Below are 14,963 nucleotides of genomic sequence, written 5' to 3'. Positions count from 1 at the left end.
CACAAGCTTCTTTAGCCTACCTGGCCTGCCTGTAAATTACTGCAAATAACAACTACTTTTGTATAGTCAGCTTGGCCTAGCCTCTGTGTAACTCTGGGCCTATTTGTGCTAACTTAACCTAACTCTGTTAAACTGGTTCCTAACTGTGGCCTAGCTATGATAGCTTAACCTAGCTATTCCACATCACGGTTTTCGAAGGACCACTTTTGTGAAAATTTGTGTGGACTGCCTCCAAGTGAGTCGCCTACCCTGGCAAACTGTTGACACTGAGCTCTGAGGTGGGTACCTCAGCCTCACAAGTGGCTTATAGGACAGGTTTTCACAAATGATTGAAGGTGCAAGAAACTCGCCTGCATGCACATATAAAGGACTAACTTATTTGGTGTTGCAGCATATATCCTGATCTTCAACTTCCCTAAGCTTAGCCTTAGCCCCTTTGGACTTCCCCTCAGAAACCACGTGCAACCGGGAGCCTTAATTCCTGCAATATTCAATCATTATTAGTGACCTGCCTGCACCTCAGAAATTCCTATATCCAAGAGGGTGTGTATCCCCTAGTACAACTATGCAGACACGGACACTAGCTTCTACATAAACGAGAGACACTGGTACTTACTGGGCATGCACTCCCAGCTGCAACACAGGCCCACAGATCAACTCGCTCACAAACTCCCCAGACACTGGCCAGAAATCTACGAGATAAAGTGGAGGTTTTGTCTTACTGTATGGGCCTGACAGAGGAGGTCATCTACGGTGCATCGAGGTGCCTCTACCTGATTTCCCCTGGTCTGATCACGGCACGTCTTGTCCAGTTGGAGTCTATCTTAAGAAGAATGAGCTGGTCTCTCTTCCAGACCCTCGTCTCTTCGTTCAAACTAGGGCTGCCAGTTCTCCCTAGCTAACTTATCCTAGTGTTTGCCTACATTATCAGCCTATTACTACCTATGTTAAGAGCTTAGGTCTACATTATTATTATCTACAGTTGCCTTAGTAAACCTAATATTAGTGTACTAACAGTAAAACTACCTACTCCTTCCCTGAAGGGTAAATCTATAAATTAAATAAATGCCTACCATCAATCCACTCGGGGAGAGAAATGTGTTTGTTTGGGAGGGTTTAAGGGCCACCCAGCTCAGCCGTTCCATTACGGCCATTCTGGATCTGTCCTGTGGAACTTTAGGGACCAAATAAATTTCCACAACGCCTGTATGGCTTTCCTAAGACACACAAGCCTGCCATCCCACTATGGCCTATCACCTCGGGCATAGGGAGTGCACCACACAGACTAGCTGGCCACCTTGCCAAATTACCTTTCAGCACTTCTGGGCACCATCAGTCAAGCCCACCTCAAACACTCAGGTGACCTCTCCCGAATTTCCAACCTAAATGTTAAAAACAAAAGCATGGGTTCCTTCGATGTCACAGCCCTCTTTACCAAAGTTCCTACTGATGCAGCAATCAACATTCTGAGACAGAGGCTCACTGAAAACCACGACCTCCCTTTACCTCTTCTAGATTTCATCAATCTAGTGGATCTTTGTGTTAATTTCAACTTCAAGTATCAGGACAACTGTTACAAACAGTGCTTTGGGATGGCAATGGGCAGCCCGCTCAGTGCTGTGCTTGCCAACCTCAACATGGAAAACCTAGAGACAGAGAAATTCAGCAGCCTCATTTCCAACACCGTCACCTGGCTAAGATACATTGATGATATATTGGTTTTCTATCCAAGACGTCTCGATATCCAGGCCCTTCTCAACAAGATCAATGCAGCCGAACCATCAATAAAGTTTACACTTGAACTCGAAAACGATGGCAAACTTCCTTTCCTCGACGTTCTCCTGTGCAGATCTCCCGACAGTGACAAACTTCTCTTCAAAGTGTATAGAAAACCTACCAACAAGGACGATCTTATACACTTTTATTCACACCAAGACAACCACACTAAAAGAGGAGTCCTCACTGGCTTCTTCTTGAGAGCTCTTCGCATCTCTACCCCTTGTTTTCTTGAAGAAGAATGTACTTACATAACACAAGCCTTTACACATCTTCAGTTCCCATCTTCCTTCATCCAAGATTGCAGACTCAAGGCACAAGCTATCCTCAACAAACCGCCCATGGAACAACCACCTAAGCAGTTCATAGTGCTTTCATGCGGTGATGTTGCCACGAATACTCGCCGGGCACTTGCTATGAATAACATTAATGTTAGGTAAGACACATATGCAACAGTTAGGTATCTTTATTATGAAACGTTTCGCCTACACAGTAGGCTTCTTCAGTCAAGTACAGAAAAGTTGATAGAAGCAGAAGATACTTGAAGACGATGTAATCAGTCCATCACCCTTAAAGTTTTGAGGTGGTCAGTCCCTCAGTCTGGAGAAGAGCATTGTTCCATAGTATGAAACAATAGTATGAAACATATTGTTTCATACTATGGAACAATGCTCTTCTCCAGACTGAGGGACTGACCACCTCAAAACTTTAAGGGTGATGGACTGATTACATCGTCTTCAAGTATCTTCTGCTTCTATCAACTTTTCTGTACTTGACTGAAGAAGCCTACTGTGTAGGCGAAACGTTTCATAATAAAGATACCTAACTGTTGCATATGTGTCTTACCTAACAACCTGTCGGTATTTTATACCATTTTAATGTTCAATAACATTAATGTTTCCACCATAAACACATCTATCAAAGACCTCACTACGAAACGCAGCCCCGCACCTCTAACTTCTACAGCAGGCATCTACACTATCCCCTGTGGATTCTGTCCCAAGAAATATGTAGGCGAGACAGGCAGAGATCTTGCAGTCCGCCTGAATGAGCATCAAAATGCCTCTAACAGAGACGATGTAAGGTACGCCTGTGTGCTCCACAGAGACTCCACGGGGCATTTGATGAACTGGAATGAGGTACAACTCATTCTCTCTGAACCAGACCTCAGACGCCGACAGTGCCTAGAAGCCTCACTAATCACCGTCACCGACGCTACAGAACGTAATACTGGAAACTACAAAATTTCAAAAACATTGGCATACATGATACTTAAGTACCACCAACCCAACAACACAGGAGTCACATGATTTCATCGTCTACCCATCCTCATCCCAACATGACATTCTTCAGGTCACCGTGCGTCACTCACACCTCACTCTCCGCCTATATATATAATGTCTTTCTATCTCTGTATGTTAGAAGTGATCAAGGTCCCAGGACCAAAACGCTTTCTAATAAATATGTCATAATGTTTGCTTATGTGTCTTTCTAAACCATAGATAAGGTCTTGGGGATATCTCTCCAAGAGAGAACCCACAGTAATGGATTCAAATTAGACAAGTTTAGATTTAGAAAGGATATAGGAAAGTATTAGTTTGGAAATAGGGTAGTTGATGAGTGGAACAGTCTACCTAGTTGGGTTAATGAGGCTAAAACCTTGGGGTTCCGTGCCGCATCTGCACTACCAGTCGCACCGAGGGACCTCTTGGGTGCGGAGGGGGATATGTGATCCCTTTCATTCCTCCAATGAGCTTTTTTTGGAAAAAAAAAAACCTAACCACGGAGCCCCATGCACTAGTCAATGAAATTGCAAATATCGAACTTAAGCTGAAGGAATCTTATAGGAGACAAGAATCACAGGAAGAACTAAAAGCCATAAAGGAAACTGAAAAAAAAATACTTCTTCTCTTATGCCAAATCTAAGGGAAAAAACAAAATCCAGTATTGGGCCCCTGCATAGGCGGGATGGGACATACACAGATGATAGCCTCTTATCAACTGGGTTACCCTTACTGAGGTACTTATTCCTCTTACCTTGATGTGAGGAACCACTATTACTGATTCCTTTCACTTGATATGTGCCTATGTAACCCTTAATTATGATTATTGCCACTGGGATTATTTTTCAATTTTGAGACTTGCCAGATACCTCAGAGTCATTATGTGTCATATCCTTACAACTGTTTGGCTGACTGGTCTGCAATTGAACAATTAATTCTTGCCGACCTAGTTATGGAAAATTTTATAGGGGTTATCGGTATGTACTTCAACATTACATGCATACAAGTAATCTCATTGGGAGACAACAACCATATTGTTTACCGTAGTCACCCAGTGTAGACATGTGAGAAAACTTAGCCACCCCTGGTCACTGCAGGTAGCTCCTTCAACCTCACAATCTTACCCATATCTGTCCGAGACCAGTAGGAATTGGATAGCATCCACAAGTATGGCACTACTAATTAATTGTGGACTGTATAGATTATATTAGTTTAACTGAATGAAGGGGATGGGGGTAGGTTACGCATGGGTATATCCATCAAGGAAAAACACTTGTATATAATACCACCACTTACCAGATATTCTCTGGTGGTCACTTGATGTAGCTGGATCACCCACAACCTATCCAATTACAACATACCTAACTGGCCAGTATCAGTCTGCTATAACTAGAAGGGTTACTTAACTGTGGGTGATTGATGCTCCTTATTTCCTCCATTCACCATCTCATTTCGATGTCCTGCTACACCGACACGGTTCTTATTCCAGCAGGACGAGGTATCCGTTGGTTTGTCCCGGTTTAGAAGTCGTGACTCCATAAAAACTTCACTATCCTCAGGACAGGAACCACGAGGTAAACACGTGCACACTCACTCGGAGAACAGGCGACTTATTTCACTTCACACATTCTCTTAACTTAGTGTTATTATCACTGATTACTTCACAGCCCACCATACGGTTTAACGTCTCATAACTAGTATACACATTAGAGGTCAATCCATTAAGCTCTGAGACCGATGAGTGATGATTAAATCACGGGTATTTTCCCCTGGACACACTCCATGGCGTCGCACCAGTCACCACCAGTCCTACCATTATTCACTAATTTTACCACTTATTACAGCGGTCCCGTAAATCACGTTCCCTCATTCTTCACCAGGAACAGTTACAACACTTCCTATTATGAAGTGAGGCCTATATTAATCCTTAGGCCACCGTGAACGCCAATTTCCTGGTCCCATGCTTTCCCAGCCTCTTAACTCCATTCAAACCACTCCCGCTGCCTCATTCCCCGTCTCGACCTCTGCCCTGCCCATCAGCGCAGGCGCAGAGCTCCCTGTTGGTTCCATTCCATTTTCAAATACAGTTTTTTGACATATATCAACACATTAAACACCTATTAGGCACTATAGCTTTGGAACATTAAAATATTTTACTAGTAGAGGTGTGTGCAGTGAGAAAGGTGGAAATACAATTCTGCACACTTTTACCTTTCATAAACCCAACGAGGTAGGGGTAAAGTTGGTGTCTGATTCTGTAGTACAGTCTGTTAAGTATCATTCTTTCAAAAGTTTTACAAAGACAACTAGTTAGGGAGATCAGTCTAAATGTATCAGGCTGTTGGGGCTTAGGGATAGGCACAATGAGACTATTGGTCCTGGAAATAGGAAGAAAGCCCTCAGTGTAACCCTAGAACGCAGGCGGGAGAGATACATGATTATTTACACTTGGAAATTCCTAGAGGAATTAGTACCATTGGATCACTACGACAATGTCCTAAATGCACTAGAAGACAAAAAGAATGCAGATGTAATATATACAGACTTTGCAAAAGTACTATTAGTACTATTGGATCACTACGACAAGGTCCTAAATGCACTAGAAGACAAAAAGAATGCAGATGTAATATATACAGACTTTGCAAAAGCCTTCGACAAGTGTGACCATGGCATAATAGCGCACAAAATGCGTGCTAAAGGAATAACAGGAAAAGTCGGTCGATGGATCTATAATTTTCTCACTAACAGAACACAGAGAGTAGTCGTCAACAGAGTAAAGTCCGAGGTAGCTACGGTGAAAAGCTCTGTTCCACAAGGCACAGTACTCGCTCCCATCTTGTTCCTCATCCTCATATCCGACATAGACAAGGATGTCAGCCACAGCACCGTGTCTTCCTTTGCAGATGACACCCGAATCTGCATGACAGTGTCTTCCATTGCAGACACTGCAAGGCTCCAGGCGGACATCAACCAAATCTTTCAGTGGGCTGCAGAAAACAATATGAAGTTCAACGATGAGAAATTTCAATTACTCAGATATGGTAAACATGAGGAAATTAAATCTTCATCAGAGTACAAAACAAATTCTGGCCACAAAATAGAGCGAAACACCAACGTCAAAAACCTGGGAGTGATCATGTCGGAGGATCTCACCTTCAAGGACCATAACATTGTATCAATCGCATCTGCTAGAAAAATGACAGGATGGTTAATGAGAACCTTCAAAACTAGGGAGGCCAAGCCCATGATGTCACTCTTCAGGTCACTTGTTCTATCTAGGCTGGAATATTGCTGCACACTAACAGCACCTTTCAAGGCAGGTGAAATTGCCGACCTAGAAAATGTACAGAGGACTTTCACGGCGCGCATAACGGAGATAAAACACCTCAATTACTGGGAGCGCTTGAGGATCCTAAACCTGTATTCCCTGGAACGCAGGAGGGAGAGATACATGATTATATACACCTGGAAAATCCTAGAGGGACTAGTACCGAACTTGCACACGAAAATCACTCACTACGAAAGCAAAAGACTTGGCAGACGATGCACCATCCCCCAATGAAAAGCAGGGGTGTCACTAGCACGTTAAGAGACCATACAATAAGTGTCAGGGGCCCAAGACTGTTCAACTGCCACCCAGCACACATACCTGGAGTTTACCTGGAGAGAGTTCCGGGGGTCAACGCCCCCGCGGCCCGGTCTGTGACCAGGCCTCCTGGTGGATCAGAGCCTGATCAACCAGGCTGTTGCTGCTGGCTGCACGCAAACCAACGTACGAGCCACAGCCCGGCTGATCAGGAACTGACTTTAGGTGCTTGTCCAGTGCCAGCTTGAAGACTGCCAGGGGTCTGTTGGTAATCCCCCTTATGTGTGCTGGGAGGCAGATGAACAGTCTCGGGCCCCTGACACTTATTGTATGGTCTCTTAACGTGCTAGTGACACCCCTGCTTTTCATTGGGGGGATGGTGCATCGTCTGCCAAGTCTTTTGCTTTCGTAGTGAGTGACTTTCGTGTGCAAGTTCGGTACTAGTCCCTCTAGGATTTTCCAGGTGTATATAATCATGTATCTCTCCCTCCTGCATTCCAGGGAATACAGGTTTAGGAACCTCAAGCGCTCCCAGTAATTGAGGTGTTTTATCTCCGTTATGCGCGCCGTGAAAGTTCTCTGTACATTTTCTAGGTCGGCAATTTCACCTGCCTTGAAAGGTGCTGTTAGTGTGCAGCAATATTCCAGCCTAGATAGAACAAGTGACCTGAAGAGTGTCATCATGGGCTTGGCCTCCCTAGTTTTGAAGGTTCTCATTATCCATCCTGTCATTTTTCTAGCAGATGCAATTGATACAATGTTATGGTCCTTGAAGGTGAGATCCTCCGACATGATCACTCCCAGGTCTTTGACGTTGGTGTTTCGCTCTATTTTGTGGCCAGAATTTGTTTTGTACTCTGATGAAGATTTAATATCCTCATGTTTACCATATCTGAGTAATTGAAATTTCTCATCGTTGAACTTCATATTGTTTTCTGCAGCCCACTGAAAGATTTGGTTGATGTCCGCCTGGAGCCTTGCAGTGTCTGCAATGGAAGACACTGTCATGCAGATTCGGGTGTCATCTGCAAAGGAAGACACGGTGCTGTGGCTGACATCCTTGTCTATGTCAGATATGAGGATGAGGAACAAGATGGGAGCGAGTACTGTGCCTTGTGGAACAGAGCTTTTCACTGTAGCTGCCTCGGACTTTACTCTGTTGACGACTACTCTCTGTGTTCTGTTAGTGAGGAAATTATAGATCCATCGACCGACTTTTCCTGTTATTCCTTTAGCACGCATTTTGTGCGCTATTACGCCATGGTCACACTTGTCGAGGGCTTTTGCAAAGTCTGTATATATTACATCTGCATTCTTTTTGTCTTCTAGTGCATTTAGGACCTTGTCGTAGTGATCCAATAGTTGAGACAGACAGGAGCGACCTGTTCTAAACCCATGTTGCCCTGGGTTGTGTAACTGATGGGTTTCTAGATGGGTGGTGATCTTGCTTCTTAGGACCCTTTCAAAGATTTTTATGATATGGGATGTTAGTGCTATTGGTCTGTAGTTCTTTGCTGTTGCTTTACTGCCCCCTTTGTGGAGTGGGGCTATGTCTGTTGTTTTTAGTAACTGTGGGACGACCCCCGTGTCCATAAGGGGGATTACCAACAGACCCCTGGCAGTCTTCAACCTGGCACTGGACAAGCACCTAAAGTCAGTTCCTGATCAGCCGGGCTGTGGCTCGTACGTTGGTTTGCGTGCAGCCAGCAGCAACAGCCTGGTTGATCAGGCTCTGATCCACCAGGAGGCCTGGTCACAGACCGGGCCGCGGGGGCGTTGACTCCCGGAACTCTCTCCAGGTAAACTCCAGGTAAACCAAACTTGTACACAAAAATCACTCCCTATGAAAGGAAAAGACTCGGCAGACGGTGCAATATCCCCCAATGAAAAGCAGGGGTGCCACTAGCACGATAAGAGACAATACAGTAAGTGTCAGGGGCCCCAGACTGCTCAACTGCCTCCCAGCATACATAAGGGGGATTACCAATAGACCCCTGGCTATCTTCAAGCAGGCTCCAGACAGGCACTTAAAGTCAGTACCTGACCAGCCGGGCTGTGATTCCTACGTCCAACAGTAACAGCCTTGTAGATGAATGGTTCAGAGAACCGACATGTTGATAAATTAGACACATGTGCAACTCTTGGGTATCTTTATTGAGGAAGCGTTTCGCCACACAGTGGCTTCATCAGTCCATACATAGGAGAAACTTGAAGAACAGGAGGAGAATGAGGTAATCAGTCCCTCAACCTTGAGTCGATGTGTTCAGTCCATCAATCTTGAGTAGAATACGGCATATGAGCGGAGAAGCAGCTTATAAACCATATGGCAGGAGAGGTGCAGCAGTCATAGGTAGTGTCACATTTGTTCAATGTGGAAGTAGGTCGTGCCCAAGAATTAGGCAAGCGAAGAATTCCTAAGTAATAAGATCCCAAGAAGTTGCAGTGTCTGACAGGTTTGTAGATGAATGGTTCAGAGAACCGACATGTTGATAAATTAGACACATGTGCAACTCTTGGGTATCTTTATTGAGGAAACGTTTCGCCACACAGTGGCTTCATCAGTCCATACATAGGAGAAACTTGAAGAACAGGAGGAGAATGAGGTAATCAGTCCCTCAACCTTGAGTCGCTTGCCTAATTCTTGGGCCGGCCCGGTCTGTGACCAGGCCTCCTGGTGGATCAGCGCCTGATCAACCAGGCTGTTGCTGCTGGCTGCACGCAAACCAACGTACGAGCCACAGCCCGGCTGATCAGGAACTGACTTTAGGTGCTTGTCCAGTGCCAGCTTGAAGACTGCCAGGGGTCTGTTGGTAATCCCCCTTATGTGTGCTGGGAGGCAGTTGAACAGTCTCGGGCCCCTGACACTTATTGTATGGTCTCTTAACGTGCTAGTGACACCCCTGCTTTTCATTGGGGGGATGGTGCATCGTCTGCCAAGTCTTTTGCTTTCGTAGTGAGTGATTTTCGTGTGCAAGTTCGGTACTAGTCCCTCTAGGATTTTCCAGGTGTATATAATCATGTATCTCTCCCTCCTGCGTTCCAGGGAATACAGGTTTAGAAACCTCAAGCGCTCCCAGTAATTGAGGTGTTTTATCTCCGTTATGCGCGCCGTGAAAGTTCTCTGTACATTTTCTAGGTCGGCAATTTCACCTGCCTTGAAAGGTGCTGTTAGAGTGCAGCAATATTCCAGCCTAGATAGAACAAGTGACCTGAAGAGTGTCATCATGGGCTTGGCCTCCCTAGTTTTGAAGGTTCTCATTATCCATCCTGTCATTTTTCTAGCAGATGCGATTGATACAATGTTATGGTCCTTGAAGGTGAGATCCTCCGACATAATCACTCCCAGGTCTTTGACGTTGGTGTTTCGCTCTATTTCGTGGCCAGAATTTGTTTTGTACTCTGATGAAGATTTAATTTCCTCATGTTTACCATATCTGAGTAATTGAAATTTCTCATCGTTGAACTTCATATTGTTTTCTGCAGCCCACTGAAAGATTTGGTTGATGTCCGCCTGGAGCCTTGCAGTGTCTGCAATGGAAGACACTGTCATGCAGATTCGGGTGTCATCTGCAAAGGAAGACACGGTGCTGTGGCTGACATCCTTGTCTATGTCGGATATGAGGATGAGGAACAAGATGGGAGCTAGTACTGTGCCTTGTGGAACAGAGCTTTTCACCGTAGCTGCCTCGGACTTTACTCTGTTGACGACTACTCTCTGTGTTCTGTTAGTGAGGAAATTATAGATCCATCGACCGACTTTTCCTGTTATTCCTTTAGCGCGCATTTTGTGCGCTATTACGCCATGGTCACACTTGTCGAAGGCTTTTGCAAAGTCTGTATATATTACATCTGCATTCTTTTTGTCTTCTAGTGCATTTAGGACCTTGTCGTAGTGATCCAGTAGTTGAGACAGACAGGAGCGACCTGTTCTAAACCCATGTTGCCCTGGGTTGTGTAACTGATGGGTTTCTAGATGGGTGGTGATCTTGCTTCTTAGGACCCTTTCAAAGATTTTTATGATATGGGATGTTAGTGCTATTGGTCTGTAGTTCTTTGCTGTTGCTTTACTGCCCCCTTTGTGGAGTGGGGCTATGTCTGTTGTTTTTAGTAACTGAGGGACGACCCCCGTGTCCATGCTCCCTCTCCATAGGATGGAAAAGGCTCGTGATAGGGGCTTCTTGCAGTTCTTGATGAACACAGAGTTCCATGAGTCTGGCCCTGGGGCAGAGTGCATGGGCATGTCATTTATCGCCTGTTCGAAGTCATTTGGCGTCAGGATAACATCGGATAGGCTTGTGTTAATCAAATTTTGTGGCTCTCTCATAAAAAATTCATTTTGATCTTCGACTCTCAGTCTGGTTAGCGGCTTGCTAAAAACTGAGTCATATTGGGACTTGAGTAGCTCACTCATTTCCTTGCTGTCATCTGTGTAGGACCCATCTTGTTTAAGTAGGGGCCCAATACTGGGCGTTGTTCTCGATTTTGATTTGGCATAGGAGAAGAAATACTTTGGGTTTCTTTCGATTTCATTTATAGCTTTTAGTTCTTCCCGCGATTCCTGACTCCTAAAGGATTCTTTTAGCTTAAGTTCGATGCTTGCTATTTCTCTGACCAGTGTCTCCCTGCGCATTTCAGATATATTGACCTCTTTTAGCCGCTCTGTTATTCTTTTCCGTCGCCTGTAAAGGGAGCGCCTGTCTCTTTCTATTTTACATCTACTCCTCCTTTTTCTTAGAGGAATAAGCCTTGTGCATACATCGAGTGCCACCGAGTTAATCTGTTCTAGGCATAAGTTTGGGTCTGTGTTGCTTAGTATATCTTCCCAGCTTATATCGGTTAGGACTTGGTTTACTTGGTCCCACTTTATGTTTTTGTTATTGAAGTTGAATTTGGTGAATGCTCCCTCGTGACTAGTCTCATTTTGTCGGTCTGGGGCTCCTCGCATACATGTCTGAACCTCAATTATGTTGTGATCTGAGTATATTGTTTTTGATATGGTGACATTTCTTATCAGATCATCATTGTTAGTGAATATGAGGTCTAGTGTATTCTCCAGTCTAGTAGGCTCTATTATTTGCTGGTTTAAATTGAATTTTGTGCAGAGATTTAAAAGCTCGTGTGAGTGTGAGTTTTCATCAGAGCTGCCTCCTGGTGTTATTACTGCAACAATATTATTTGCTATATTCCTCCATTTTAGGTGCCTTAAGTTGAAATCCCCCAGGAGCAAGATGTTGGCGAAACGTTTCCTCAATAGAGATACCCATGAGTTGCACATGTGTCTAATTTATCAGTAACAGCCTGGTTGATCAGGCCCTGATCCACCATGAGGCCTGGTCACAGATCGGGCCGTGGGGATGTTGACCCCTAAAACCCTCTCCAGATATACGCCAGGTCTCCAGATATCAAACCTAACTTGCAACTGTCCTTGGACCCCTGCTCTTCCTCATTTACATCAATGATCTTCCAAACGTGTCCCATCACCTGAAACCCATTCTCTTTGCTGACGACACGGCTTATGTCATCTCTCACCCTAATCTTGCCACCCTCAACTCCATTGTTAACGAGGAACTGCTCAAAATATCAACTTGGACGGCAGCCAATAAACTTACACTTAACACTGACTAAACCTACTATATTATGTTTGGTAGCAGAGCAGGTGCTGCGCAACTTAACATTAAGATCGACAACACTCTAATTGCCAGACATAAAGAGGGCAAATTCCTAGGCCTATACCTCGACAACAACCTGAATTTCAGCACCCATATCCAACACATATCAAAAAAAGTATCCAAAACAGCTGGGATCCTCTTCAAGACAAGATACTACATGCCGCAAAATGCCCTTCTCACACTATACCATTCACTCCTTTATCCATACCTCACCTATGCTATTTGTGCTTGGGGATCAACTGCAGCAATACACCTAAAGCCAATAATAACTCAACAAAAAGCCACAGTAAGAATAATCACTAAATCCCATCCAAGGCAACTCCTTCCTCCCCCCCCACTATTCATAGATCTAAACTTACTCTCTGTTCAGAACATCCACACTTACTACTGTGCAATCTATATATACAGGACCTTAAATTCCAATATTAACCTTGACCTAAAGTGCTTTCTTGATAGTTGTGACAGGATCCACTGATACAACACCAGACACAACCATCTCTACGACATTCCCCGTGTCCGACTAAACCTTTACAAAAATTCAATGTATGTCAAAGGCCCTAAAATCTGGAACACCCTACCTGAAAACTAGAACTGCAGACACCTTCATCACCTTCAAAACTACCGATAGAAAACATCTTATCTCCCTGATACACCCCGTCAACTAACTACATAAAAACCACCTGGTGGTTCACACTTACACTCGCTCACCCATTTGATTATAAACACAGAAATACGAATCTTAATCTTAAAATAATGATTCCTAACTAGTTATAAGTTTGCCTGTGATACTCCAATATAGAAACTATGTGTTGTGCCAAAACAAAAGCATTCACATTGCTAAACTCGTAAACTACTGTTTAGTCACTTAGTATTTAGTCAACTTACTCCTTAATTTGTAATAATTTAGGGTTAAGAATTAATCTAAGTTTGCCCGAAATGCCTAGCCATGCTAGGTGTCCCAGTGGCCCCCTCTGTAATTAGTATTTTACTACATGTAAACCACACAATAACCAAAATCTGTAAACTCAGTATTGTAATCCTTATAGAGAATAAACTTAGATTTGATTTGATTTGAACTCTTTCTAGATACTTGCAACTGAACTCAGAGGCATAATACCTGACACAAAAATATCCATGATATTCCACACAGCCGCCTTAATTGTGCATAAAAGGATCCAATATCTGGAATTCTCTACTTGAAAGTTCCAGACCTGTATACCTTGTGCATGTACTTGAAGAAATAAAGATATTATTATTGAAATAAAGAGAAACATGAAGGAGCGGCTTGAGGTGTTGACCTGCCACCACCACAGCCACATTTCAAGTCTCCCATCCATATTTCTGTACATTCACCTTACCATATCCTATAATCACTAATTCTAGCATCCCTATCTGTACATTCAAAAGTAAAAACAAAACACAATCCGCCCAAATATAGGAAATTATTTATGTGAGTGTGTGAGCAGGAGTAAGTACGGCTCACACTTGGTGCTCCTCTCACATCATCACAACATCAACCTTCACCTCAACATCAACAATATTTACCAATAAAATAAGAGGTTAGTTCATCATTTATGATTAACAACCTTATTTGTTAGTGTTCAGTCAGTTATATGTGTGACACAAACTACAAAATATATTGTCTAGATGATTTTTTTAAGTAAAATAAGTTAGTGTTTGACTTAATTGGGGATTTTTAACCCTGGGGGAGTGTTAGCCACCCAGGATAACCTGGGGGAGTGTTAACCACCCAGGATAACCTGGGGGAGTGTTAGCCACCCAGGATAACCTGGGGGAGTGTTAACCACCCAGGATAACCTGGGGGAGTGTTAGCCACCCAGGATAACCTGGGGGAGTGTTAGCCACCCAGGATAACCTGGGGGAGTGTTAACCACCCAGGAGTGTTAGCCACCCAGGATAACCTGGGGGAGTGTTAACCACCCAGGATAACCTGGGGGAGTGTTAGCCACCCAGGATAACCTGGGGGACTGTTAGCCACCCAGGATAACCTGGGGGAGTGTTAGCCACCCAGGATAACCTGGGGGAGTGTTAACCACCCAGGATAACCTGGGGGAGTGTTAACCACCCAGGATAACCTGTGGGGACCAGGATAACCTGGGGGAGTGTTAGCCACCCAGGATAACCTGGGGGAGTGTTAGCCACCCCTGGGTAACCTGGGGGATAACCTGGGGAGTGTTAACCACCCAGGATAACCTGGGGGAGTTAGAGGATAACCTGGGGGAGTGTTAACCACCCAGGATAACCTGGGGGAGTGTTAACCACCCAGATAACCTGTGTTAACCACCCAGGATAACCTGGGGGAGTGTTAGAGGATAACCTGGGGGAGTGTTAGCCACCCCTGTTAGCCACCCAGGATAACCTGGGGGAGTGTTAGCCACCCAGGATAACCTTGGGGAGTGTTAGCCACCCAGGATAACCTGGGGGAGTGTTAGCCACCCAGGATAACCTGGGGGAGTGTTAACCACCCAGGATAACCTGGGGGAGTGTTAACCACCCAGGATAACCTGTGGGGAGTGTTAACCACCCAGGATAACCTGGGGGAGTGTTAGCCACCCAGGATAACCTGGGGGAGTGTTAGCCACCCCTGGGTAACCTGGGGGAGTGTTAACCACCCAGGATAACCTGGGG

General features: G+C 44.6%; 1 protein-coding gene across 2 annotated transcripts in view; it reads left to right on the top strand.

Annotated features, from left to right (window-relative positions):
- The first annotated feature begins 13,621 nt into the window (after positions 1–13,621).
- The window catches only part of LOC128703667 (zinc finger protein 630-like), a 92,896-nt gene continuing 91,554 nt past the window's right edge, over positions 13,622–14,963 (top strand). Inside the window, exon 1 of one of the 2 annotated variants that reach the window (XM_070101353.1) lies at positions 13,622–13,873. The gene's annotated coding sequence lies outside the window, so the exon portion shown is untranslated. The remainder of the gene's footprint in view (positions 13,874–14,963) is intronic. The other variant, XM_053798423.2, reaches the window with a different exon arrangement.

The sequence above is a fragment of the Cherax quadricarinatus genome, chromosome 76, assembly GCF_038502225.1.
Source record: "Cherax quadricarinatus isolate ZL_2023a chromosome 76, ASM3850222v1, whole genome shotgun sequence".
NCBI classification, from domain to species: Eukaryota; Metazoa; Arthropoda; class Malacostraca; order Decapoda; family Parastacidae; genus Cherax; species Cherax quadricarinatus.
This window is presented reverse-complemented; position numbering and strand designations above follow the sequence as displayed.